The sequence below is a fragment of the Polyodon spathula genome, chromosome 5 (genome assembly GCF_017654505.1).
Source record: "Polyodon spathula isolate WHYD16114869_AA chromosome 5, ASM1765450v1, whole genome shotgun sequence".
Taxonomy (NCBI): Eukaryota; Metazoa; Chordata; class Actinopteri; order Acipenseriformes; family Polyodontidae; genus Polyodon; species Polyodon spathula.
The window spans coordinates 47,064,858-47,090,287 of record NC_054538.1 but is presented as its reverse complement, the minus strand read 5'-3'; the positions used below and the strand labels follow the sequence as shown (position 1 = coordinate 47,090,287).

At 38.0% G+C, this 25,430-nt stretch overlaps 1 protein-coding gene across 1 annotated transcript in view; it reads left to right on the top strand.

The window, feature by feature from the left end:
* Positions 1–13,654: 13,654 nt before the first annotated feature.
* slc5a6a (solute carrier family 5 member 6a) overlaps positions 13,655–25,430 on the top strand; it is an 80,942-nt gene continuing 69,166 nt past the window's right edge. The window contains exon 1 of the mRNA XM_041250666.1: positions 13,655–13,792. The gene's annotated coding sequence lies outside the window, so the exon portion shown is untranslated. The remainder of the gene's footprint in view (positions 13,793–25,430) is intronic.

The following is a 25,430-nucleotide window of genomic DNA, read 5'->3' as shown; positions in this document are numbered from 1 at the left end:
GAATTGGCAAGTGGGTAATCGGCCAGCCAGAAGGGGCAGAAAGGTGCTCGGACCTGAAAAGAAACTAGAGAGATGGGATAGCAAGATTGTGGTCTTGGTGAGGCTAGAGCATGAGCTGCGACAGCATAGTTGTGGCCGGAGGTCCCCTCCATCCGGCGAGGAACCGCAGGGGATGGCAGTGACTTGAGCAGGAGGCCGACCCAGTGAAACTCACTTCCCCCCCAAAAGAAGGACCCCCGGCTCCCCACAGCATCGCAGTGTGAAGATAGGGAAGAGACCGCTGAGCTGCACTCATAGAAAGAGAAAACACAGGGAGAGGTTAGTATGACAGGCTATGGATTGGAGGCCATCCGCGCTGTGGAGAGGAACCCCCCCCCCATTGGGAGGAAACCTCTAGTGGACCTGGCGGAGGGCGCACCCCCCCACTTCAGGCATACCAACAAAGGACTTTTGAGCTGCTGCAATGTTGGATGGGGAGGATCTGATGTACAACTCGATTGCTGAAGAGGACCAGCGCCCCATGTTTTTATCAAGTGCTGATTGACTCCTGCTTGTGCTGTGGAAGTGGCTGCTCTGATCCGAAAATAATGAGAGGAGTAGAGACTTGAGGATAGCCCAGTCCGAGTCAGAAGGGAGTTGAGGGGAGAGAAAAACTTGTAATAATCTCATAATGATTGTTCTTGAGGAGTCAATAAAAAGAAGATCTGTGGGAAGACAGGAAATCCAGGAGGCGAGGTATTAGGTTATCGCAGAACTAGAACAGAGAGAAGAGTCATTTTTTGAGAATTGAATGTACTGACCCTTACGAAGCTGATCTGTTTTGGAAGATCTGATAAAGAGAATGTAATGTCCCCCACGAATTTGGGTGAGGTTAGAGCACCGCAATCCTAAGGCTGGGAAACTTGCGGATGTTGGCACAGAGAACTCTGAGCAGCGAAGGAATCTTAAAAAAGCAGCTAAGCATAGTGCTTCCATAACGATGTTATCAAAAGGTGAAGCAACTGCAGCAAAGAGTGAAGATGAGAAGAAGAATGTCCAAAGAAATGGGCTGTCTTGAAATGGAGGAAGGAGAGAGGCTCTTCTCCATGCCTCGAATCAACAGGCGAACCTCAGGTATGGAAAGGATTGCGGGATAAAGGACTGGACTGAAGGCGAAACTGATCATGAGTGCCCGATAGATAGTTTGTGATGTAGGAAGGAGCAAGGTTGCGAGACAGCCTGAAATATGATTAAAGGCTACCAGGTATTGAAGATTAAAGGAGGTGGGAGAGATCCAATTCTGAGCGAAGAATGTGGTGAAGGAAGACCAGGTGATAGAACAAGAACAAGCGGAAGATGCTAAGGCATTTTTTTATTTTTTTTATAAAGTTGCAGGCTGACTGAAGAAGGCGGATAAGTGAGGAGTTTAGTAGAACCGATGTTAATTGAAAGGGGGAAACTTCCCACGGACTGGGAAGTTTACTGCGATGTGTAGTATTCTGTAGTAAAATTACTACAGCTGGCCAAAGTCCAGTATCTGGGTGCACAGTAAGGTTCAAAAGACCTCATGGTTGATATGGCTTTATACTCCAAGACTATCAGTTGTATTCCCCTTGATGACCTGATTTTTTTTTTTCTTCCCCAGTAAATCATCTGGTGCTGTCACGGTAAGTTCACAGGGAAGACTTTGTTCCTTCAGGAGTCCTGCAGAAGAAGGTGTCACAAGAGCAGAAGAATGTGTCACAAGAGCAGTTAGACATATAACTTCCAAGATCAGCTCATTGAATGGACAGGAGCAGCCTTTTCTGAGGGTAAAGATTAAAGAGTGAAGGATACATATTGATATAGGGAGCCGGGAAGGAGCAGCAGGGGGCTGTTGAGGATCTCTCTGTGTGTCACGCAAACTGATGGGATGGAAGGGACGGAGTTGAGGTGGTAGAAATACTGAATTCTGGAGATGTAGGCTTTAATGGTAGGGGGACTAAGAGAATAGAATCCCTTGCATGGGTGATTGAAGCTAGAATCCGATGCTCATTAAATCGGAATGGGATGTAGTTGGTTTTTGAGTGCAGAAAGTTGTAAATGTTTTCATCCGGTGATGTATGATGATTTGGTCACCGGGGCTAAGGCTGTAGCCATGTATTGGCAAGCAGATTACAGAAGGATGGAGAGCGTTGTATTTAGTTGAATAGCAGATGTCGGTGTTGCGAAGTTTGGTGAAGGCTGAAGTGGCAGTTGGAGCTAAAGAAATATATGAAATTGACTGCTGAGGAAGCTCAACGGGTTTTGCACCCGATTCTGGAAACAAATGCAGAGAGATGAGATGCCGACCATACTATGAAGCAGTGAATATGAGATTGATCAGCGGTTTGCTATCTTCATGTTCGCTTGGAATGGAAAAGGTGAACTCACATCCAGAGATTTTGGTTTCACAACTCCAGTCATTCTCCTAATAGTGGAACTCTAACTCATAATCAAGACAGATTTCCAGTCTCGTATCTCATCTCTCAACATGTGGGTCACAAATGGAGTTTAGAAAAAGGGGCATTCAGAACAGAAAATAGAAGGCACTTTTTTACACAGAGAATTGTGAGGGTCTGGAATCAACTCCCCAGTAATGTTGTTGAAGCTGACACCCTGGGATCCTTCAAGAAGCTGCTTGATGAGATTTTGGGATCAATAAGCTACTAACAACCAAACGAGCAAGATGGGCTGAATGGCCTCCTCTCGTTTGTAAACTTTCTTATGTTCTTATGTACTAATGCATAGATCTGATGCCGCTGCAGAACCTGAGAGGATGGGAATGCGTTGCTCTGAGGCTGCTGTAAAACCTATTGATTTGATCAAGAGCAGTCTATGAGGGTATTGTCTATTGCGGTGTAGGAGGAAGCATTGACTGAAATGTTTAAAATCGTAGGACATAGTTTCTGAATGTGACTGGTAGCTCAAATTGAACGAAATGGACTTTGGAAGTTGTACTAAGTGCCTTGATGAAGATGGGGTAAATGAGGAAGAGCAAATCCGGGAACAGGAAGGTTGCAGGAATGGCCTGAAGCAGGGAAGCTGGAAATTAATGAGACGGTGGATTCTTAGCATCTCAGAAAGCTGATGAGCTTGGCTTCATGACCAGGTCCTCGAGGGGAGGTATTGGATTTGAAGAATTCAAGTTAATATATGTAGCAAAACAGATGTAGAACGGTTAGTGGTGTATAAATAAGTTAACATAGGTCTACAAGAGAAGTCTGCAGTATTTTCAGCGAGTTGAACTCGCTCTCATGTTGCAAAAGAGCAACATAAGGAGCAAGAAGACTGCAGTACTGAGGCACAGGCTCAGAGTGCCTGTCGAATCTGCCTGGTCGCCAACAGCAACTTACCACTCGCAGTAGAACTCAATGAAGTGTAGCCATGGTATCCATGGTGTGTGAGGCCTGGTGGACAGAGTTGTAATACAGCAGTGTCATTGGAGCCAGTCTTTCTGATGAAAACGCAGACCAATTTGAGTAATAAAGCTGCGCTTTGAATGGCACTGTAGCCGGGCTGGAGACTGGATAGAGCAGTACAGATTAACGTTGGAGCTCCTGCAGCTGAACAGAGAAGCTGAATGATGGGAAGAAACACCTGAGCGGGTAGGAAAATAGTTGATAATATCTTGGCAGAGCTGTACAGTAAAATAACCAACAGAAAAAGGAGCAAGGTTTTAAATATTAAGCGAAGATTTTAAGTTGAAGCAGGAATGACGGGGTCTGTGCATTTGCTACAAAACAAAAACAAACACAGACAAGGGCTGAAGCAGTTGGGTGTAAACAAAAACAGCCATACTGGGATTGATGAGGTTTGCGACCTTTTCAATATATCTTGGTTTTTTTTTTTTTTTTATTTATTTATTTATTTTTAAACTTAGTCATAAGACCTTCACTGCAAACGGGGGTTTTTAACCCCCCCCACAATTTTTTTTATTCGTATTGTACTCAGTACCAAATGTACCAATTAACCACGATACATGTCGTTGACAGAGATAATGGTAAGATTCAATTAAAAAACGGGGGTTGTATATGTATTTAAAATATAGAACATAAGAAAGTTTACAAACGAAGGAGGCCATTCGTACACAGACAAGGGCTGAAGCAGTGTTGATAATTTAGAAATAACAAAGAAAGAGATTGACAAGTGAACTGACCCCACCCGGAAGTAGTTTGCTAGGCTAATCCCGCCCCCGCTGAGTGCTGCTAGTGAGGCTAGAGAAGCTGAATACAGCTATAAAACTTGGAAGCTCCCAGAGGGAGCGCCCTCTACAGCGTCCACTGAATTATACCTAAAGCTTAACAACTAAAATGGAGACACTTGTTGTAGCCGCAATAGCTTAACATATGGTAATGATTTCTACTGTGAAACGGACAATGTCTAATATCTCCTAAAATGGAGACACTTGTTGTAGCCGCAATAGCCATCGCTATTTTTTTTATTAATTAATAAACCAACGGAGGATCAGGTCTGCAAACCGTAGGAGAGCCCATCGTCGCCATGCAGCCATACTGGGATTGATGAGGTTTGCCTGGAAAGTTATATAGAACGTTTGTTTATTTATTTATTTATTTATTTATTTATTTTTAAACTTAGTAATTATCCAACTGTTTCATATAGACCTTCACTGCAAACATTGTAATAAGCATAACAATGAGTATGGTTACATGGTAATTGAGTGCTATGTACAGCACTGTCTCTTATACCATTCTAAAGTTAATTTTGTTGCCCCCTAGACATATACATAATAAACTGAAAACAGTGAAACCAGGCGGAATTACCCGCGTATACAGTTAAAAATGTAATTCCAATTATTATTTCCTTAAGGGAGACTCAGCCAAGAAGGCAGCAATACTGTACCAACATACAAGTTATCTTCTGCATTAACAGCAATATTATAATTGTGTACACAAAGTGATATTAACCAATACAACATATGTGGAACATCAAACAGGGTTGTGGCAGCAGCCTTTTCTGTCCCTCGGACCACAGTGCACAGGGCGGTGCACAACATCGCGGAAGAGCTGATTTAAATACTCCCTCAAGTCATCAAACTCCCAAATTAGGAGCTCTGCACTGTGTGGGAGGGATTTGGATGGCTCGTCAATCACCAGGCATTTCAGAAGGCTATGGGGGCAATTGATAGGTGTTCAGAAGAGACCCGAGGGGCGGGGGATGCAGGACATTTCACAGCACCTGTACATGGGCAGTATGTCTGCTGAACAGGCGAGATGTGTCTGTTTTCAGCTCTCCACTTCATATACAATGACGATATAAAAAACATTTGTATTACCCTCTCTCTAGTTCTCATTGCACCCTCATTTATTCAGTTGCAATCCTTAGCTTTTTTTCAGACATTGCAATTGCAGATTACTTTCTATAGTTCGTTTCCTATGTGCAAAAGGCCCGAGTCCAGCTATTCACATTGACGTTTAGCAAGCGAACCAGTTGACTCGGTGCGTTTGCTAAACGGACCTCTTAAGTAGATTCGGTACGGTTTGTTTCCCAAGCGGACTTTGTGGTACCGAACCGTACCAAGTGCGGACTAATCCCTCTAAACGGACCTTGTGTGAACACAGCCTTAGATTCTGCGATAAAAAAAAAAAAAAAACAACAAAAAAACAACTAGTATTTGTATACAGTAATGAGGTATTCTCCCTGTCTTGTTAAATGCTGCCTGTCCTCTCGCCCTCAGCCTCCCTGCTTCAGAACTCTGCCCGTCATGACAAATTTCACCACGTGACGATTAGGTTTCGTGATGTGAAGAGAGGAGAGGGTAAAACATCTCGGCATTTTACTTTCTCAGTTACGTTTGCGTTTTTATTGGCAATTATTCCTAGTATTTATTATTATATTTATTTTTTATATTTATCAATGTTTTTTGTATCATAAATGGCTGTATTTTATCATGTGATTACATAAGAGCTTTTGCAGTAAATATAAAATACATTAAATATTGTTTAATTACGGTACAAATAAACATTGTACATAAAAAAATTGTGTACACACACACACACACACACACACACACACACACACATATATATATATATATATATATATATATATATATATATATATATATATATATATATATATATATATATATATTACAATTAATTATAAAGAGATCTAATAGTGGAATTGTATTTCATATTATATGGTTGGTTCTGTCAATACATTTTGAAAAGTAAGATAAATAAAGTATAACAGCTTAAATTATCACAACTGTAACGCAAACGTTATATTAAAACTAACTTTTCAAATAAAAGACTGCTTATAACAAACAATAAGATAGAAGTATAGTGTGGTAATAATTTCTACAAATATTTGTGAGTAGTAGTGTTGATGTTTATAGTCTTGCTATGCGTGTATATGGATCACAATCAGGGAGTTGTCATGATTACACATACAGTTGCAGACAGAAGTATTGGCACCCTTAACTAAATAGATCATTCAAGACGTTTTTTTTTTATTATTGAATTGTTGTTAAATGTGGTTAACATTAAGGTCGCGTATAAGCCCCTGAGCTAGATGCCTTGTACATTATTTGATGCTCAAGAGCCAGATGTTTCTTTAAATCCTTGGCTGTTAAGTGTTTTTTTTTTTTTTTTGTTTTGTTTTGGTTTTTTTGCGAGCTGCTCGAACAATTCTATATGCTATAGTCGTAATTTTCCTGGGACGTCCACTTCTTTCCATCGATTCAGTTGAATTAGTCTTCAAATACTTCTTATTGTGGATTTTCATATTACAATTTTTCTTCCCCACAATGCACTTTATCGACTCCCCCCGCTGTAGTAGCAACTGTAACAAGTGGTTATTTACTCCAATAGGGACGTATGATTAGTATAGGTTATACAGCAGCTGCATTGAATATTGTGAGAAATATTTAGGGAATGTCAAAAATTGAGTTAAAGGAATGAACAGGTCAAACGATTAAATCTTTAGCAATGTTCATGCATGATCTTGCACTAAATCTGCAAACAAATTTGTCTTAGTTTAACCATTTAGCGTGTCATAAAAAATGAAGTAATACACCCTCATTGTATATGTTGTCACTTTCTACAGTGTTTTTCAAATCTTTAGCATCATCCTGGAGCCTGTCATTTCTCACAGCAGAATTCCAGATTGGTTGTTGTTTCTGATACTTAGCTATAGTAAGTTCCTTTGTTATCAGTAATACTGTATATGCATTTGTTAAATATGTATGAAGCCAAATTATATCATATGCAATAAAAGAAGAATGTTTCATCCATAACTTCGAACACTCAAAAGTACAAATTTGGAACTAGAAGCAATGTGATTGTTAACCACTACATATTGCTCCTAACTTTAGTGTGTATAATTCAGGCTCTTAAACTAATTAAGCATACAGGATATCAGATGTGTAAATGCTAAAGTAGAAGTCAATCTAGATCTGCGCTGTCCAGCTTTAGTGTTGGTGAACCCATAACAGAGCACTGCATGGCAAGCAGAAACCTGATCTCCATCATTGTAACGAGTTGTGTATCAGGTGTAAAGAAGTCAGAACCAAAAAGACATTCACAAAAAAGGCACATGTTGAAAAATGTAACTATTTTTTGTATTCTTCACAATAAAGCAAGTACATGATCAGATTGCATATTTCCATTGTACAGTGCTGTCCAGGACTAAATGCGTAAGCAGTAGTGAAAAAATAAACAAATAAACAAATACTGTAGGGCAGCTTTGGTAAAAAGTCCCCATCAAGGTCCTGACCTATGGAGTGGGGTGTTAGTAGTAGGTTTAACAGAACTTTAAAATGCCTTCTCATATAACCCACAAAAAAGAAGGACTTTATAAGAGACTCCCTGTTTAAAAATGACACTAAAAATGTATAGTGACATTTGTTATCAGTATATCATATGGACATTTCATTCTGTCTGAAACATGTAAAATGTGAAGTTGTTTATTACTTCAGAATTACATCTACTGTACTTTTATATCATGTTACACACACCTTATTTGGCACAATTTCACTTAAATACAGTGAATCAGCACCTCCCCAGCTGGTTCACAATAACTACATTAAACAAGGTGGGTGTTATAACTGACATCCAATTTACTTTTGATATCTCTGCCCCAGAAATACTCAAGTCAGGCAATAATTCAGTAGCTCAGAAACTAAGACTACCTTACCAATTAAAAATGAAAGTGCTAAAGCATCTACAATATTTCTCAAAATAAACAGGTCTCAATGCAGAATCAGGGTTTGCTGAAAAAAAAAAAAAATCTTTGAAATATGTAATTTGTGAAGATAATGAGCCTTATTACCAATGCCCTACTGTACAAATGTAAACAGCTGTAAATTATGGTAATGTTGCTTGATAGGCATTACCAGATTTTACTGTTAGTACAATATACCAAGCTAGAAGGCTTTGCATAAATTAACAAAAAAAAAACCCAAAAAACAGAAAAAAATAAAATAATAAATCTGTTACACCTTTACTTACCATACTTAACTATTTGTAACACTGCAAATGGAGCATACTTATGAGGTCATCTGGCCGTAGATCTTGGCACTGACCATGGAACCATTCGCCACACCTCTCGCGGTCCACCATCAGCTCCAGTGCAGTCCTGTATGGTTTCCTGCATGTGTTGTAGACCTCCACATCACAGCAATGTACCTCTGAGAGAGGGGTTCTCTCGCAACTCGAGAAAGGAGTAAGAGATCAGTGATACACAGGTACTTACCTGACAGATAAAACAAAAGGAAAGATAATATTACAGTAAATACTTCAATGAGTGGAGGTTTTTAAATTAATGTTTTTAAAAGAATGAGCTAAAACCTATTTGAAAGAATTAGAAAAACATTCATTGTAATGCAGCCCTTGAAAAGACCACTGACATTACTGATATGTTGTGGAAAAGTAGCTCTGTCCTTTATACTGGTCATTTCTTAAACACAGGCTCCTAAGTTATGTCATTTTTATGTTTCTTTTTTCTTAATTTTGTTTTCTGGTACTCACATTTCTGCTATTATTTAATCAATTCCAAATAAACACACACACACACACACACACACACACACACACACACACACACACACACACACGGTCTGGGGTTGCTTTGCTGGTGACAGAGTTGGTGATCTTTACCAAGTCCATGGCAAGCTCAACCAGCATGGCTATCATAGTATACTTCAGAGGCATGCAATTCCATCAGGATTATGGCTAGTTGGGCAGTCGTCCTTTCTTCAGCAAAATAATGACCTGAAACACACCTCAAAGTTGTGCACGAACTATCTGGCAAAGAAGGAAAGTGAAGGACAACTCAATCTAATGCCTTATAACTGGTACTCAAACATATATATATATATATATATATATATATATATATATATATATATATATGTGTGTGTGTGTGTGTGTGTGTGTGTGTGTGTGTATATATATATATATATATATATATATATATATATGTGTGTGTGTGTGTGTGTGTGTGTGTGTGTGTGTGTGTGTGTGTGTGTGTGTATATATATATATATATATATATATATATATATATATATATATATATATATATATATATATATATAAACCTTGTATATAAATGCTTTTCTTTCATATGCTTGTATAAATATTCAAATCAGGCAATAATTCAGTAGCTCAGAAACTAAGACTACCATACCAATTAAAAATGAAAGATTAGAAATAATCAAATTTAAGTGCTAGCACATCTACAATATTTCTCCAAATCAACAGGTATCAATACTTGCTGCCTTCAGAAAGATATGTACAACGTATCGAAACGTATATCTTTGATATATGTGCAAAGTTTATCATTTATTTAAATGTCTATGTAAGTCTTCAAAAATATGAGACAGCTTCAATAACTTTTAATGCATTTATATTATTTTCCATTTTAATGTTTTACAAAACATTATTGACAAAACAGTATTGACAAAATCCTATCTCTCGAATGGAAATCGGGAACTCTTATACCAGGTGCTCAGCTTCTTAATTATTAAATTAGCAGGGTCATTCTACAAATGCGGTGGATTTTGGATCTGAAAATTTATTGGAAATGAAACTCACCATTCACTAAGAAAAAGTTGTGTAATGCATTTGTGAACATCTTATCTTTCTTATACAACTAATTTTAGGGCTTAATGAATTTCAGTTATTTTAATATTTTTAATCAAATAGTGGTTAGGCTGCTCTTTATTCAGTGGTGTTACTCATACCTAAAATGCAAATATTGGTTAACCACAATCTTATTTGTTATTTATTTATTTATTTTTTTGCTCAACATGTGTAAGAAAGGAATGTCTTTTAACAATTCTAAAATAAGATTGTTATAATTATTTCTTTTTTTTTTTTTAAAAAGTAAATGTAAAATTCCATTGTATGCTATTTATTGATTTGAGCTGGCCCATTTTTTCTCTATTTTAAACAATAATTGAATATGTTTCATCAAACTTGCATAAGTATTTCCCTAACATGTTGTCTTTCAAGTAATGTTACAAGTAGGCATGTTGAAATGATGAATATTTAGTTTGTGGCATTCTTGTTACCAGAACATCAATCCTCCCTGCAGTAACACCTCTGACACAGTGTAATACCAATGACATTGACACATTGTTGTATCAACAAACTTCTTTAATTTATGAACTGTTAAGAAATATATCAAATTTTGAAAACTGACATTAGTTTAAAATACATTGAAAATGATCAATTAAGCAATTCAATCGTTCAAAATATTTTGAATACGTTTTCTAAAGGAACAACTGTGCCTGTATCTTTTTTGTTTCTCTGCTGCACTTAATTCTGCCATACCTGACAAGTCATGTGATAAGATATTGTTATGATATTGCAATACATATACACAATGATAATATATAATATAAACAGAACCATCTGGCCAACTGCTCCCATGCTGGATTTTCCTCTATCCTCATTCTTCTTGGTCTTTCCTCTACTTTTGACACTCTCGACCACCCCATCCTCCTCTCCACTCTCTCTAGCCTGGGCATCTCTGGCACGCCACTTGCCTGGCTACAGTCATATCTTTCTTCATGCACCTCTGCCGTTGCCTTCAATAACCTCACTTCCCCGCCGCCCTCCCCCCCCCCCCCCCCCGACTGTTGGTTTCCCCCAGGGCTCAGTCCTTGGACCCTTACTATTCTCCCTGTACACCTCACCCCTAGAAGCTATCATTTCCTCATTTAACTTCCCCCACCATTTCTTTGCTGATGACACCCAGATTCTCTTTTCATTCCTCTCTTTTAGCCCTGACCTGGCCGCCCGTATATCAGCCTGTCCGGTCGCTATCCAATCCTGGATGGCATGCCGTTACCTCCTCATCAACCCATCAAAAACTGAAATCCTTTTCTTCCCCTCCACCACCCTGCCCCATCATTTCACCCCCCACTCCAAGTCCCTCATTCCAACCCTCTCCGCTCGTAACTTCTGGGTCATATTTGATTCCACCCTCTCCCTTTCTGACCATATCTCAGCCATAACACGCACCTACAGTTTTCACCTATTCAACACCCACAAAATACACCCCTCCATCTCCTTCTCACTACCAAACTCCTGGTCCATTCTTTCATTTTCACTCAGCTTGGTTATGCCTTTAAACCACTTCAACAAATTCAAAATGCTGCTGCCTGTATTATATTTAACCTCCTCCACTCCTTCCACACTTCTCTCTTCCTCCAGCTACACTAACTCCCTTTTTACCACCGTTGCCTGTTTAAATTCCTTACACTAGTATATAAATCTCTCCATGGCCGTGCCCCATCATATCTGGCTGAACTAATTTCCTATTATATTCCTTCTCGTCCCTTATGCTCCCAATCACTATTGTCCCTCTCTGTCCCACCCTCGCCCTGTGGCCAATCCTGTTTCCATTCCATCTCTCTTCTTGCTCCCCTTCATTGGAATAAACTCTCACTCAACATAAAACAGTCACCCACTGCGCAGTTTTCACTCCTCCATTAAAACTCATATTTTTTCTCTATCCCATCCTACCCTTACTCCTGGCCCCCAACCTCCTGTTATGACCTTGCCTGCCCGATCCTGACCTAGCCTCTGGCCCTTGCTTTTGTATAGCTATTAATCTCCTCACCTTACCCCAATAATCTTACCCTCTTTCTTCACCCATTTTTTTCAGATTGTACAAATTCTAAAAACTTGTAAAGCGCCTTGGTTAAATAAATAAATAAATAAATACTTTTTATGTTGAACATTTGTTTAGGAGCTGAGAAATTTAAATAATGAGAGATTTTCCAAGATGGAGACCATAGTCTCCCAGAAAAAAAGTTAATCAACCCTTTATGTACCAGTTAAGTATTAAGTGTATTTGATGTTTTTGCTGAAATTACATTTTCCCACCAATAAGAAAAGGTAACACCACTGATGCTTTTAAAGTGTGACACACAAAATAACCATATATTTCATCAAATTGATGGAAAAGTGCAAGGGTGTGCTCACTCACTATGAGCTCATCACACAAGCCCCGCCTCCAATGACCTTTTGCAACAGTAAGGACTTCTTGAAGCCTTTATATTTCATTGTGATTGAGAATTTTCATTGTGGTAACACCACTGACGTTAAATTGAGTGACAAATTTTAATTAAACATATTTAAATAATTATTTAAGATTACTACTTCTCCACATGTCTAAACACATATTTAAAAACACCTGTTTATAACCAAGCTTTAAAAACTATAAAATATATTTTTTTTAATCTAGAAAAATGTCATAACACCTCTGCTCATAATATGATTGAAGGGCCAATTTTCATGCTCTCACTGACTTTGAAATGTAAATTAAATTCAACTTTTGCAGCTAAAAGAGTAGAAAATAATGTGACTATTCATAAAGATCTTAATTAAACGTAATTAAAGTATTTTGGTATTATGTGATTATTTGCCATTTTTATCTGAATTTAATTACTATAAAGGTGAGTGACAGCATTTGCCACCACATTTGTAGAATGACCCTGCACCTATAGGGCTGAGAACAAGGAGAACATCAACGTGCCAGTGAGATCTGTGCAAATCTACAACAAAGTAACATGCCAAAATCAACGTGCTTTATAAATGTGTTAAAGTAAAATAAACATTCAATCAAACGTGGCAAATCAAAACGTGAATATACTACAATAACAAAATCAAACGTGCCTAAAAAAGTGTGTGGGACACCCAGTTACATTGAGGTAGCGATATGATGCTCTTAAGTGATCCATATCAATTGGTAAATGTACTTTTCTGAGGGACAAAAACCCCACAGTATTACACATTTCTACTGTAAAAAGATAAATTATTTGATGCAGTTTCGTTTCGCTGTGTAGACATTTGTATGACAGCGTCAATGAATTCCAAGTATCAACACCAGCGGAGCAAAAGCAGTGACGCGCATAGCAACAGAACGCTGACATGCCACATGACAGGGAAGGGGGCTGGGGGTGGGGGGTTAAATTTGCAGGGGGGCGAAATTTGCCATGACACCCCCAATCACAGCAGCTGTAGCCTCTCAGCAAGTTTGTATTAAATCACAGGATTTTCGTCACTCCCCTCCCCCAGCTTCATTGGGCCGTGTCTCTTCAGGCATAGGGGTTGGACAAAAAAATGGCGCCACCGGTCCTGAAGAATTGTTGTTAAATCATACTCCACCCCTATTTGCCGATGTAATCTCCGTGCGACGGAACCGTGGTGGTCCATGTGTAAAACAGTGCATGGAAGCAGATTGTCACAGGGAGAGAAAATCATTGACATCGACAGAGAACAGCGTGGAATCATGTCCTTGAGGAACCACATCGTAGGTGAGTGAATGCTATCGACATTGCGTCAGGGCAGGGCAGGGCAGGGCAGAGCAGTAGAGGTATATTATTATCAGTCCCTCCAGCCAGAAGTATGCGATCGCATAAAACAAAAATCGTTTAACGAATAATCCCTTTCATAATGTAGCAAATTACGGTGATTCATATGTTTTAGCTGTTTTTTTTTAACAGAGGCGTAAAATAAGCCGACACTTAAGTGTTTTGATCTACAAAGACATAACTCCTTAAGAACCCCTGTCCTCTCTTCACCAGTGCGCCATTCGTGACACATTGCACACGAACTGTGTGCGCCGTAACATCTCTGCACAACAGAATATACAAAACATGAAAGAAAGTCGACTGTTGACAGTAAATGTTTGATTTCTCTCACATTTATTTATTTATTTATTTATTCATTCATTCATTCATTCACTAACTGCAATAAACTGAACTGTGCCGTTTACTTACACATTCACAACCAATATGTTAACAACAGATCTCAGTTTAGTTATTGAAATGGAACTGAACAAAAAACATTTTTGATTGGGGGTGGAAAAAAATCGGTGACTTAGTCAACACTAATTCTTGTGGGGTTTCCATTCATGTGTGGATTGAGTACATAACTGGCATGTAAAAAGTACCCTTTTAGTTACTGTTGTCGGATTTGTTTGGAAAGACTAAAATATGTATTTAACTTTTAATTTAATCTTATTAGCTGACATAGGCAGTGAACTGTAGTTGGAATACAGTTTAAGCACTAATTGAAATGTTTGTGGTTTTTATTGAAAGTGATTGTAGTCATAAACTGCATTGAAGGTGCCTAACTTAAGGTGTGTGTATGAAAAAAGGAAAGTGTCATTTTAATGTAGTTCAGATACTTATGGGATCATGTGAATGCATTAAATAACTCTTGAATCAAAAGCAAGGCTGGCAGCACTATCTAGGAACACGTGTTTAGAAATTGAGTAGCTGCCAATGGATGCATTCTATTTCTGTTTGTTGCCACACAAATACTTTATTATATCTCTGTCTATTTGCCTTACAAACTTTAAACTGGTATAACATATCTGTAACAATTTATGGGCTCGGTGTGACCTTGACCTATACAACATGTCTGCCTTGTAGGGTTTACTGCTCTGTCTCTAAAAACATCTGGTGGATTTCTTTCAAACTGGCAAATAATTAACGTGGTAGTTGTGGGGTGCAGGAATGAAGCACAAGAAACGAGGCAAAACCACGTCTCTCTAGTTAATAATGTACATAACTGCGCCAGGTGTGGAACAATGGACCACTTTTGGAAAGATATCATTAATTAATTGTAATTTGTCATATCGCCTTTGGTGTGAAGAGCGCTATTGAAAAGCAGAGGTTTTATTGATTTTGTCGCGTCGTTTAGTCGTGTCGCTGTTCGCGTTGCGTCTGGCGTGTGGATTCCACAGCCCAACCCGAAAGCCAATGCGGTGCCCCCCGGAGTCCCCAGCGAGGACCAGGATTGGAACTTGCGATCTCTGGCTGTATGACTCGCTCTGCAGGCAACGGCACTGCTTCTACCAGGTGAGCCATTCGGGGACCCCACAATTAATTGTTGTTTTTTTTTTTTTTTTTTTTTTTTTTTTTTTTTTTTTTTTTTTTTTTTTTATATTTTTTTATCAATATTGATAATTAAACATGGCATTTGATCATAAATATAATGTTGATAGTTAAAATAAGTAAATTAATAAATATTACTACAACTACTTTTTTAAAAAAAAATTTAAAGCAAAGATTTTCAATCAGACTTGTTGCAGAATTGTAAGTAATGCACCTGCATGTCTTACTTGGCTCACTGCTGGCATTAATAATAAGCAGGAAAACTTCATTATATCGCAACAGTTCAGAAAACATGTCCAGCACTGTTGAGAGAATAATATTTACTGTCTTCCACTGACACTGTCGTTTAGTCTACAAATTAAGGTGTTAAAAATGCCTGTTTAGCTTGTTGCTGGCATTACAATAACAGTATGAAATAGTTTAGTAACAGTCCAGCAATGTCACGTGAGAGTAATCCTATTTACAGTACTGCACAGATGTAGATGCGTTTTGCTGGCATTACAATAACCAGGATAACATATTAAACATTTAGATAAAAAAGGCGTGTTGACTGACTTGTTGCTCTACACAGATTCTCTGCTGTGTATCACCCGATTGTAATTTAAGCAGAGCCCCTTTTAACGTAAACACAGAACCAATCCTCTCAATTGTTTATTTGCTAATTCTGCCTTGTTATTGAACAAGAGGTGCGTCACCAGACAGAATTAACGTCTTTATGAAACAAATGGTGTGTAGTGACTACATAAAATTCCCCAGTAAAACGATCAATTTCCTTTAAGCAATGTTTATCTAGAAAAATAGCTTTGAGCTTGTTTCTTCATTGTCAGATAATATAATTAAAAAAAAAGTAATGGTTTAACTTTGCTAATTATAGCTTTATTAAATGCCAGTAGAGGCTAAGTTTTTCAGCCTAGAAGAATGCAATGCTTTGCATTTTTTGCTATCTTGTTCTCTATGTATTTACGACTGACAATAAGATCTTAATGGTATTGACTCGTACTTGAACAATCGAATGACAGCAACATTTGCACAATAGTATCCTACCATCCTCATACAGATTAGCAAACAATGTTTTAGCTCTGTCTTTTGCTGAAACGTTGCATTTTTTTATCCATTGGTGCAGTCGCCACATTGAGTTTCCGAGCAAGAAGGAGACTGATCAGAGAGGCTACCAAGAGGCCATTGGCAACTTTGCAAGAACTACAGGCCAAGACTGGTGAAAGTTGACATATGACAACAATATCCCAAGCACTCCACAAATCTGGCCGGTATGGTAGTGTGGCAAGAAGGAAGCCATTACTCAAGAAAGCCCACCTTGAACCTTGTTTGAAGTATGCAAAAAACACACTGTAGCCATGTGGCAAAAAGTTTTGTGGTCCGACGAAACTAAAATTGAACTATGCAAAGCATTATGTTTGGCGCAAACCCAATACAGCGCATCACCCAAAGAACATCATCCCTACTGTGAAGCATGGTGGTGGCAGCATCATGCTGGGGATGTTTCTTATCGGCAGGGACTGGGGCACTTGTCAAGATAGAAGGGAAAATGCATGGAGCAAAGTACAGAGAAGTCCTTGAGTAAAACCTGCTGCCCTATGCAAGAAATACTCATTTAAATGCATGAAACTCTAAGGCAATGACACAACAAAATGTGAAAAAAAGTTCAAGGCGTGTTAACTTTCTATAGGCACATATATAACATACATACATACATACATACATACATACATACATACATACATACATACATACTTAGATACAGGGCTAGCAAAATCGCTAGCCCGGGGTTCCGGGACAACCAAAAAAATCTGTCGGACCATGTCTTTTTTTTTGGCTGCTTGCCCGACGGGCAATCCAAATTTTTTACTCTATAACAAGATAACGTTCTATGCTTTAATCAAACAGCAGTTTCTCAGTTGAGATTCCCCTCGCAGATCATTTCCGGGGTGACGTACATGTAAACATTGCTTGTGACCAAATCCCGTGAGGATTGCCCCTTGTAACACCCCTGACAACTCAAGTAATCCTAATCTAATCAGCGCGATGGTATATGTCACATGACTGTCTGCTCCAGTGGCACAAAGGGTAAAACAGACACTGCGACAGCCAAAGTATATACATTTTATATTGAAGGCTATGATTTTTTTAAAAAAAAGTTACAGATTGGAATTACAAGCTACTGTACTCTGCTCACTAGTAGAAACTAACTAAAACACAAGTCTGGTAAAAACAAATGGAAATCTGGAAAAGTGTGGAATTTTGATGTTGAAAAAATATATGAACCCTGAGATACTGTACCTATATTGAATACAGTGTACTTTGTACAAATCACAGTCCATAGGTTAATTAAGGGCACCTTGACATTTTTTTGGAAAACCAAATGTTGACAATGGACTGTCCGAAGGGCAAGTACCATTACCAAAATTTTGCGAGCCCTGATATATATGTACACACACACACACACACACAGTGTGAAACTCCATTTATCCGCGTGCTTGGGGAAACAGGTCCACGGATGTGTGAAATCTGCAGATAAATGAGGTGTCATTGTGTGTGCTCTAGAATGCATTCATAAACTATAGAAACTAGTAATATAAACCAAATTAGCATTTACTGGAGATATATGCAATACAATGTATTACAAAAACAAAATAATGTTTTAAAATTAGTTTACTTTGACAGTGATACTCCTAACAAAATCTTTTCAAAATGCGATACACCTCCAACCCCATTTCTGTTACCAAAAAAAAATAAATAAAATAGCTTCAAGATCATAAGACATTTTATGATGGGAATAAGCTATTCGGTCCATCAGAGCTCTCAATTTTCATGTAATCGAAGTCTGTGTGGCTAGCAGCTAGAAATATCAGAAGGTATTCTGTTGTATTGTTAATTTATTCCACGCATTTATATTAAATAATGGTAGGTAAGTGTTACTAGTTTTCTGGGATTTCAAACAAAAAATAAGATTCTATAAAACAAATTTAACTTGAAAACTAAAACAAGCCTGCGTGTGATTTAAACTGGTTAAATTTCAACAAAATTGGTGTGTTGATGCCTATCAGTCTGGAAAGGGTTATAAAGCAAATTCTTAGGCTTTGAAGCTCCACCAAACCACAATCAGAGCCATAGTGTCCAAATGGAGAAAGTTTGGGACAGTAGTGAATCTTCCCAGGAGTGGCCATCCTCCCAAAATTTCTCCAAAAGCAAGGTGTAAAATCGACCAGGAAGTCACAAAGAACCCTAGAACAACATCCAAGGATCTGCAGGCTTCTCTTGCCTTGGCTAAGGTCAGTGTTCATGACTCCACCATCAGAAAGACACTGGGCAAAAATGGGATTCATGGCAGAGTAGTAAGGCAGAAACCACTGTTCACTAAGAACAACATGAATGCTCATCTCAGGTTTGCTAAAAAGCACCTGGATGATCCTCAAGAGTTCTGGAACAATCTTCTATGGACAGATGAGTCAAAAGTGGAACTTTTTGGCCAACATGGGCCCAGTCAGGTCTGGCGAAAACCAAACACTGCATTCCACAGTAAGAACCTCATACCAACGGTCAAGCATGGTGGTGGTAGTATCATGACTTGCGGATGCTTTGCTGCATCAGGACCTGGACGACTTGCCATCATTGAAGGAACCATGAATTCTGCTCTGTATCAGAGAATTCAACAGGAGAATGTCAGGCCATCTGTCCGTGAGCAGAAGCTGAAGTTTAATGTTAAGGAGAAACACTTTGCAGTAAAATCACATACAGAGTAAACACAATTTACTAACATCCCTGCAAGTCGCGCACATCAGCAAAAATCACGGACACTAGCAAAAGACACAGAATCTGTGACACCTGCAACCACCGTGACTCTTACAGCGACAGGAAAAAGGCTGCTTTCACAGTTTACTGAATGAGCTTCAAAGCAACGATACAACCAGTTAGAGTTGAGAACAAGTACAATATACAGTAATAAGATATATTTTATTTATTTATTGGCAGATGCCATCTCCTTTCTCTCTCTCTCTCTCTCTCTCATATGTAATATATTTTAAATGACATGCTACTTTATACACATTACACAGGGATGTACAGAAAGCGATTGTTTGTTTTTTCTTTTGTCAGTCATAATAAAAAACGGCCTTTCATGGTTATATTATCACAGTGCTGCGGAGTAACAGTTTAAAAAAGGTAACGAAACAACAAAATATGGACATTGGTTTAGCAGAGTTACAGCAGCTACATTTTTATTCGTCTGTAGTTAATGACAGTTGGACCAAAGGTTTTAAGAAGTTAAAATCTTGTAAAAGTAACTCTTCCAGCATTGGTTGTTATCAAAATACTACCAAAATAAAGATGTGTTGACCAACCTTCATAAAACTCTGAAGTATTTCTTTGTCCCAAGTCTAGGTAATTGCTCTCCACTTAAGCAATTGTGTTGCCAGGCAGTTGCCAGAAAATTGACAATACCTTGTCAGGGTTGTTATATGGGGCAATCCTCACAGGATTTGGTCGCAGGCAATAAAAGTTGCTAGTAAATTGACTCGTGTAACAAGGGCTTTGGGTCCTCTGCTATTCCTAATCTACATTAATGATTTAAATTCTGGTATAGTAAGTAAACTTGTTAAATTTGCAGATGACACAAAAATAGGAGGAGTGGCAAAACTGTTGCAGCAGCAAAGGTCATTCAAAATGATCTAGACAAGATTCAGAACTGGGCAGACACATGGCAAATGACATTTAATAGAGAAAAGTGTAAGGTACTGCATGCAGGCAATTAAAATGTGCATTATAATATCATATGGGAGATACTGAAATTGGAGAAGGAATCTATGAAAAAGACCTGGGAGTTTTTGTTGACTAAGAACTGTCTTCCTCTAGACCAGATTTAGCATTTCACTGATATTTTTTACTACAATTACTATCACACACGATTAAATGAGGCTGACCGTTATTTTTTCCAGTATATACGTAATATTGATAGCGAAACAAATACATTTTCACTATATATCAACACACAGTTTTGTTTTTGTTTCTTATTTGGGTGGGTAGCTAACTACTGATTTTCTTATACCACATACAGGCAGGATTTGTACTCTGTGACTTTTGGCATTCTTTATTACGCTCATTGTTGGAGTTCTGAATGCAGCTGTAGTTCAATGTCACTATTTAGACCTAAGATGGATACGTGCTACAGTGTGATGTGAGAGCTGCAGGTCTGAAATTTGCTTTTGCAGTTGATTGTTGTTTGGACATAGGATAGCAATAACATCCCTAAGGTAAGTTTTCACAAACTCACCTTTGGAGTAGGGCTTTTTTTGCATGGGCAATGGAACAGGCCACTTGTTAGGAGTAGGCTAAAGTTGCGGTCTCAGATTGTTTGGCAAATTTGGTCAACATTATGTCTGTTTATCCTTTTGCTTTTTACCACAGTCATTTTGACAGGTACATTTTAATCAGCTCCGATATGAAAATTAAATGCAAACTTTCAGATAAAAACTCAAAAGATGTATTCATGAACATAATATCTAACATTTGCACAGCAGAAACACCATATTTAAATGGAAATTAGCACATATAACGCATGACTGTCGTGGCAGTTCTAGCGCTAACCTTTAAAGACAGAAGTTCACAATCTTTTGGAAATACTTTGTCAATGCGGGCATGGTTTGTAGTGAAATAACGCTGCAGATTTGAAGATTTGAACTGCGACATAAAGGCAAGTGCCGGTTGCATAGCACCTTAAGTGAAATTTCCCCCTTAGTTCCCAAATGTTCTACTTTAATAATATTTGTATTTAAGTATTTCCCTTAAGTTAGTTAACCGTTGCACAAAACGACTTTAGGGGATAACTACCCCAAACAAGCAGAAATCATACATTGCTCCCTGCTCTTCAGATACAGCGGTAGCACTTTGTTTTTTTCGCTACTGGTGGCTTTTTATCACTATGAAAGTGTATACTTGAAAAAAACAAAACAAAAAAACACCCACAATTGGCCGGTTGCATAACACCTTAAGTGAGATTAATGGTTATTTCTGTTAAATACAAGATACTGCTCTCACTTTTGCTGCGAACACAGCCATACAAATTGTTTTAAACATATGTTTAGTGTACATTTTTTGTAGATTGACCTGTTTTTTTTGTGATGCTCTTCTGAAATCAGAATATATATGTATCTTTTATATATATGTATCTTTTTTGTATATCTTATCTTTTATATATGTATTTTTTTTTTAAATCTTGTGAATGCTGCGATTTGCCGTTACATTTCGTGGCAGTTGTCAAATTCGGACATAGTTTGCCTGTTATTTGCTTTCTTTTATTATATTCCTCCGTAAGTATTATATTTTTCCTCTGTCCAGTTTGGGTTTCTTTTTTTTTTATCAGTCGTACTGTAGTTTTCCTTAACTGCTCAAATGTTGCCATGGAGACAGGATTTACAGAGTACAGTAAGCTACTGTCCTATTGGTTGAAATCTTAAATAGCCCATGCATACTTAAGTGTTTTCTCTTAGCTAAGGAGAGCAGTTAAGATGTTTTGTGCAACACCCTTAAGTTTTTCCCTTAGCTAAGTGTCAGACTTAAGTTAAATACTTAATAATAAGATGTTTTATGCAACCGGGCCCTGATAAATAAGGCACAGGAGTTTTCCATTGCATTCAACAAAAAAATACACTGACCTGAAAAAAGAAACAAGGACCAGGGGTCATAAATGGAGATTAGACAAAGGGGCATTCAGAACAGAAAATAGGAGGCACTTTTTTACACAGAGAATTGTGAGGGTCTGGAACCAACTCCCCAGTTATTTTGTTGAAGCCGACACCCTGGGATCCTTCAAGAAGCTGCTTGATGAGATTCTGGGATCAATAAGCTACTAACAACCAAACGAGCAAGATGGGCCGAATGGCCTCCTCTTGTTTGTAAACTTTCTTATGTTCTTAATTAGGTGGTCCAGCTTCTTCTAGCAAAAGCAGAAGTCCTTTTCATTGTGCCGCAGCTGCAGAGACGCATTTCACTTTTTGCTGTCATATTTTAATCAAAACTTTACATGACTGCATAGCCACTTAGATTTGTATTATCTTCAGTGAATACAACTGTATTGTCATTTTTCCAAACAGTACATTAGAGGCAGCCTACCCTTTCCTGCAATGGAACTCTGGTTGTATTATTTTGCGTCTACATGCTTTGAATATGTGTACTAGCTCTTTCATACATGTCTGTGGATCTATTATTAATTGATGCCCAACTTACTGCCCATCGAAAACAAGATATGTAGAATATCACTTTCATACATGTATAGGCCCAATCAATCTACATACCACGTCGCAACCAAAAATGCGTCACATACTGGAGTGCTCGGAGAAGCGTTTCACCCACGTGGCTTCGCTCACACTTATACAGTACATTACTAAGGCCCTGCCTATTTCACAGCCGTGAAAAACATGACACGGACCATGAAATTCATTCTTCACCGTGAAAACTGTCTATTTTGTGTACTTTTACCCTGCACTTAAATCCAATTACGTTATGTGTATTGGTCCAGGTTCCTGATGTGATTATAAACTTGTTTCGATTTCAAAAAGAAAACTGGACAGGATTTATTGATTAACACTTAACAGCAGCCAATAACTACTCTGGGCTCTGCTCACTAATTGGTAGATATGTGCATTTCAGGGCGGGTTTAGTATCCAAGGAGATCTCAACTGATCTTGTTAAGCAAGTGAACATTTCGCTAGTGTCCAAAGTAACTATTTAAAATGTAAAGAACATGTATGTGCACAATGAGCTACTGCGCATCAGTGTGTGTGTAATATATATATATATATATATATATATATATATATATAATGTGTGTGTATGTATACACACATGTATATATATAAAACTAATAATATTATGTGACTAGTCCAAAGGACTAGTACCTTTTTAAACTTGCTAGTCCTGATGTAAACTTACTATTTCTTATGTGAAGTGGCTAAATTGGAATCAACAACAACAGTTGGGGTTCCTAAAAATAGTCTTAGATTTTATTTTGTTAAATAAAACCATTATAAATTTTAGATTTATAATTTTTTTTTTTTTAACAACGCACCTTCCTAAACGTTCATATAGATCGATCAATCACCTGTTTGTACCTGGTTACTGAGCAACTACTGTACTGTGTGCTGAGAAACTGACACTGACAGCACCAGACAGGATGACAGAGGAAAAAATTATCTCAGCTGTGTTACCTTGCCAACCGTGAAGCTCCACCTGAAATTGACACCGATAACACACATAAAATGTTTATTTTATTGTGCATTGCATGTGTTGCTGTTTACAAAAATGCTGCCTAGCTATGAATTACTGTCTACAATAATGAATGTACTCACTTACACACGCAGTCTTCACTAAAGTCCCAATTTAAAGACCGTGCGTTTCACTGTAGCCCTCGGGATGAAATTGTTAGCTAGGTGGCTATTTATTAATTTTTTTAATTAGCAGTGGGAGAAAACCACTTCCTGCAGATTCTACTATACTTGAACTGACAAATGCTGTATATACTAGGTTTAGATACTAACGAGAGCATAAGAAACACGAGGGAAATGCAAATCTTTAAGAAAGGTGGGAGACTTTGTATAAATGAATTTTATATTTAAATGCTGCAATAACAGTTCAGCTTGTGAAGCATCCACATTATAATTTGACAGAACAGGTGATTTATTTGCACTGTGCAGGACCTTATTTTATCCCATTGGTGCTTGAGCCCCGCAGCACTCACGGAATTGCTGCCTGTGCACCTATTGTCAGTGATTAAAGCCTGGTTTTCAAACGAACTGATTGTCGCACACCAATACTGTATTGATATATGAAAAGTGTTTTTAAAAAAGTAATTTTAGCTTCCAGTCATTTAAAATATGCTGATGATAATGTAAACAACATCCAGCTATAGGCAGCGAATCCCAAGCTTTAAACGTGTTACTGTTTATAAATAAGAACTCAACTTTATTATGTATATTGTGTTATTTATTATGTTTTAAGCAACATACTACGATAGTGTTCATTATGGTAATTGTTTGTTTATTAGTTTTAAAATGTGGCCTATTGTTTGACCTCGTTAGTACAACCCTTTGCTAATGATATCTACGGTCAGGGTCATAACCAAGTATAAATCTACACATTTTTGTAAAATGACTTTACACTTACTTCAAAAGGTGCAGTGTGTTTCAGATAATTCAAACGATAAACTTTGCATCCCGCGCAGTGGGAGAACACAAACGCAAAACACCATTAAGTGGGGTTGGCATTGCAGGGGAGATTGCAGTTCAGAGTGACTGTTTTCTAAGCATTATTTGTGAATACTTATTCACCATTGCTACACCCTGTTAGAAAATTGACTTCCCTGCATTTTTGTAATGGAAGACTAAACTTGAGATTATATCTGTACATTTGTTTTAAGCACTCGCCCAGAGGACTACTGCAACACAGACATCAACTAGTCCTCATCAGATTGATACATATATACATACATTGCACTCCGTAAGTCCACCTTTCTGTTTTAGGTGCTCATCAGAAGTTTGCATCTTGCAATGCAGTCTTTGTATTTCTGCTGCCGAAGTCTTCTGCGAACAGTAGATTATGACACTTTCACACCAGCATTCTGGAGGTTTCACTGACACTTGTTTGAGGGTTTTTTTTTCACAGCTCTGGTCATTGTTCTGTCATCAACTGCTGTTGTTTTCCTGGCAGACCTGGTCGTTGCCAATTGCTGAAGAGACCAGTGGTTTCTTTATTTTTCAGGACATTCCCAACTGTTGATCTGGCTATGCTCAGCTTTTGTCCTATGGTTCTAATTGAGTTCCTCTTTTCTTTTAGCAGCCACATCGCTTTCTTTTCTTTCATACACAGCTCCCTAGTCTTCATGTTGGATTATGCCTACTGATACCAAACGCAGACTCCAAAGGCAAAAGCAAAGGATAGAACTGAGACTACACATTCACAGTGCTTGTATGTGTGAACAATCAATGCAACAGAGAAACATCTGATCAATTAGAAACACCTGTGAGCCAAATGCCCCAGTACT